The sequence below is a fragment of the Ascaphus truei genome, chromosome 4 (assembly GCF_040206685.1).
Source record: "Ascaphus truei isolate aAscTru1 chromosome 4, aAscTru1.hap1, whole genome shotgun sequence".
NCBI classification, from domain to species: domain Eukaryota; kingdom Metazoa; phylum Chordata; class Amphibia; order Anura; family Ascaphidae; genus Ascaphus; species Ascaphus truei.
The window spans coordinates 387097403-387102260 of record NC_134486.1 but is presented as its reverse complement, the minus strand read 5'-3'; positions in this window follow the sequence as shown (position 1 = coordinate 387102260).

Here is a 4858-nt window from a genome sequence, read left to right as displayed (position 1 = left end):
TATGTATACTGTACCTGTTCTTACTGCTAGTTACTAATCATTTGAATTGTTCATGTCAGTGGAATCTGCAGTGTGTTCTATGGGGCTTTGGGATTGGGCCTGTGTGGGACTGAATGCTTTAGTTGTACCCCCGTTTTGCCGCTGGGAGACTTTGTAGGCATGTAAAGTAAAAAAGCAATGGGGAAAGCCAGCAGGATGCTTGGTTGTATTGGGAATTATAACTGAAAGAGAGAGGTACAGTAGTGATGGCACATTCTACATGTCGATCATTGGTAACCTCACAGTGTTCAGTTCTAGAGAGCATATCTCCAGAAGGATATGAATACATTCCAGAGTGTCAAAAGCAGAAGAGAGAAACTCATGCTCCATTAAATAAAGTAAATAGAGTGAATACACTCACAAGGATAGAGTAAAAAATGCTTATTAGAGGGAAGTAATTGCCATCGTGATATTACAATTACTTCCCATTAATAATACATTTTGTATCTATCCTTGTGAGAGCATTCACTCTATTTCATGTATTTCATTTTATTAAAATGTGCTACACTATGGAGCATGAGTTTCTCTCTTCTGTTTTTTTTTTTTTTAAGGTTACCTGTTGTATCTGGTTAGTCTAAAGAAGCTGGGAAAATCCAAAGAAATCAGTGATACCAGGTCAATTGCAAACATCATCCTGTAATTTATAATTCCATTGCGGATACTGGGTACTGAACATATAAATATTCATCACCAATGATATGCAATGACACTTAAGCCTCCTGGAAGGTCAGTCATAAATTATTAGTAGTATAAACATATACCTTCATCTAGCTGTGTTCCCTGGCTGCACACACTGTTTCATACCTTGGTGATTCAGACCTACAGTTCAGGACCTCCAGATGGTGTTTCCCTTATGCATGACTCAGTGATCAGATGAATCGAAGTTTCCCTGAGGGGCATCTCTTCAGTAAAAACTTGAAAGATAGTAGCTTGAAGAGACCGGGTTCAATGAAAAAACAAAGGGCTAGGCACACCTCAAAGTAGCAGCAAAAAATTATTTTATTGGCCTAGCGTTTAGGCTACTCTCTGGGGCCTTTGTCAAGGGTATCCGAAACGTTGGGCCAATTAAAGATATCAGGGCCTATTGTAGTAGCTTCAATAACCCACTTATCGAGGCTTTTGAGAAGTCATCGGCCCAAAAAAGCTATAGCTATTCAGAAAGCCTCGATAAGTGCAAAAAAAAAGGCATTTAATCACCATTTTTGGCTCTCGTCCCAAACACGCCGTGCGATGTGCAGCGATAAGCCCCCAATCGCAAATTTTGGAAAATCCTGCAATTCTAGTAGTCTCGATTATGTTATTGAGGATTTAGAATTGTGATTTTATCCAAAATTCTTCTTGCCAGAAAAGGTTGGCATGAAGCTGGTGAGATACTGAATATGTAAAGATTTGTATGTTAAGCACATGCATGTACATAGTCATCTGTGACCTGGCTAATTTCCATGTACTAACAGTGATTTTCCTGGGGTACAAGAAAAATGACTACATTAAGTCAAACATAAGCAGCACTAAATTCCATATTATGTTCACAAATATACAGTACGTGACTTATAATTGTTCTGCACTTGCTCACAATGTTGCCTCTTTATAAATTACAGTAATAAATGTACAATATGCATGCATGTATATCTTTATTTGTATAGAGCAGGCCATGTACATAGCAGTAATACATATGACAAAACTATAGCACAAATAATGAGAAAAATCAATGCAGCGATAAAAGTTCCTGTCCCAGAGAGCGTAAGGGGTAAGTAGGGAGGACTTACAGAGACAGTTGGAGGGTATCAGGGTAAGTGCGTCTGCAAGCGGTCATTGTAAGTGCATCTGAGATGTACAGTATAGTACTAGTCAAAGGACTAGGAGCTACTCAAATGCTTCTTTAAATACATATATATATATATATAATACATAATAATATATTATATATAATATCCTAACATATAATAATCATGATATATAAGCATATCTTTCTCAGTATACCATGACCTGTGCACTAGTATTTATGTCTTTGGAACAAGAAAATGTGATTTAAAACTTTAAAAATAGTGTTCCCAATAACAAAGGTGGGATTTCTAGACAGAGGGGTTTCAGAATGACAGTGCTCCTTAATGTGTTACATACTCTCTCTGTACCTAGCAAAGGCGCTACATGTTTTGGAGTCCTGTAAGGCCAGCTATATTAATATGAAGCAGGACGGTTTTTGTATGCGGTATGATGCATACAGTAGGTTAGGGGGCTTCCATAAGATTGGTTTGGACGTTCCTCCATGCATCATGATTAGAAGTACTACAGTGGAACCGTTTTTTGTATGTTCAAAATGTTGGAGGGTCTGGTGTTATCTAGAGGGGAATAAGATCATTAGATCTCGTGCAGCGACTTGGTGGATTGTTACTTCTTCATTTACAGGTGTAGAGACAGAAATATTGTTATGGGGGTGATGTATGTAGGCAAATTTGGGGAAATGGTAATGCAAATTGCGTCATTTTCATCATGCTTCTCTTTGCATCAATGTCTCAAAGTCTTTGTGCCGAGATGTGTGCGATGTGCGTCCTCTTGCAAAGTGTGGCTTGTTGATCGGAGGTGTTAAGGAGGAGTTACATGGCGTACAGATCTTAATGAGGTGGCGTAAAGTTTTCTGGCTATCAATTTGCGTCAAGTGTAAGAAACACTTCCTTGCATTTAACGTGAATGCAAAACTGGGGCAACTCCGGGGCAGAACGGTTGCACCACACGTCAAAGAAACAAGTCCTACTGCTTTCAGTTTGTTCCCACTAGAATTGCACTACTTTACATTGATGCATAAACCCCTTTACAAGGTAACTGTGCAGGTTATCAGGGAAACATGCCTACTGATTATTTGGGCAGAATGTTTACAATACATCCCATATTCAACTTAGGAAAATCAGTTCAGGAGTGTTTTTCTGATACTCATGTAAAGTGTATTATTGTTGCAGTACTTGCTGATTTACTGTGCAGTTACACAAAGAGTACTTTCTATAAGTATTGTAGAGCAGTGCAAGCGTATTTCTACTTCTGACGAGTTGTTTCTTCGCGGCTTGGGAGTTGTCCGTTGTGGGATAGATGCCGAAGGTTCAGAAAGCTTCTGAAAAGGAGAAACAATGGTAATATTTAACCATTTAAAAGATAGATTAGCCGGTGTAAATTACTATTTTGGCACAGGGAAATATCATTTTAAATGGTGCGTGTGTGTGCCTATGTACTAACCTGACATTTTTCATTTTGCGCCAGCAGCATCAAAAATGTGTTTTTTTCTTTTTTGGGGGCGCACAGATATTAATTGTAGGTACTAAAACAGAAGGTTTCTGAGTGCCAAAAAAGCAGAATGTGCATCAAAATCGTGCACCAAGTTCAACTTGGCGTAAAGCCTAAATAATTATGCATCTTATGTATGAAGTCTTCATATATACAACACACATTTTATAAAGGTTCTAATTATTTTTTTGCACTGAAATTGTAAACATTTAAAAATATATATACTGTATATAATCTTAGTACAAAGTCAAATATTGAGGAAAGTGCAAAAATGTGAAAAATTGCAAGGATCAAAACAAAATATGATTTTGGTACGGCAAAAAAAAAAAAAAACCTGGTAAAGAACTACTAGGTTGTAACCATTTATTTCCAAAAACAACATTTTGGCTTCTGGGTTCCACAGTCACGTGATATTGCCCCACTCAAAGTTACCACAGGTAATACTCACCCCAAGAATATTACCTACAGCACACTTGGACATCGGTACACCCCCATTCACTCACTCATTAGCACCTACTCATCAATTCCCAGACTAAACTAGACTCACTCAACCACACAACTTACCCACTCCAACTCATAAACACATATCATTCAACTATAAAGAGTCACCCATACTGTAAGTATACAGGTACAGACACATGTACAGGAATTCATACAATCACACCCACATACAGGCACACACATGCTCCTATACATATGCAACTATACATACTTTTGCTATGCGAGCCACTACTCTGCACTCCACTTCCTAGCATGTCAATGGCCTCAGTGTAGTAGTATCAGTATCTCTGAAAGTAATGTTACATATTAATAAAGCTGCTGTTCCACTCGGGACCAAAGTAAACGAAACGCAGTAGTAGATTTGTTGATACTTTTTCTGGAACCTCAGGCATATATTAGCATTTGCCAGCCATTAAAAAAAATGTTAAAGTTTTAATTTGCAAGGCGGACTCTGAAAAGGTGATAGCATGGTAAAAGATACTCGGTGTATACACCCTCCTCTCCTCCATATGTAACGGTGTTTCCTCCACCCTATGGGAGGTTCCCCTGTTACCAAGAGTGTGGTGCATGCTACATTTAGGTTCTCAAGAGGCTGAGGTGTCCGCCGATGTTTGTGGAGACTGCAGGACAGGCTTCTGGGATATATACCCGACATTTACTCCATGGTACTCAGTGCCTCCATTTGCTGTAGACTCCAGATGTATGGAGGCAATCTCCCACAGTAGAACAGACTCCTCTCCTCCCGGAAAGATTATGCACCAGGCAGGAGGTATAATAACAGGAACTGATTTATTCTTCTGCACAGCACAGTGTCTAGGTAATTCTGCCCAATGCAGTCACAGCTCTGGTCTCTCAAACTTCAGATGTCCCTGGACCTACACTACAGGTCAAGGGCCCCCACAGTAGTTCTAGCTCTTCCCTGATCCTCTAGCAAGACCAGGGGTATAGGTAATCACTCACTTCCCCGAAGGGAAGGGAACCTGGGCCTTCCAGTGCACAGCAGTCTCTCAATAGTAGAGACCAACTAACAATTTGGAGATGTACC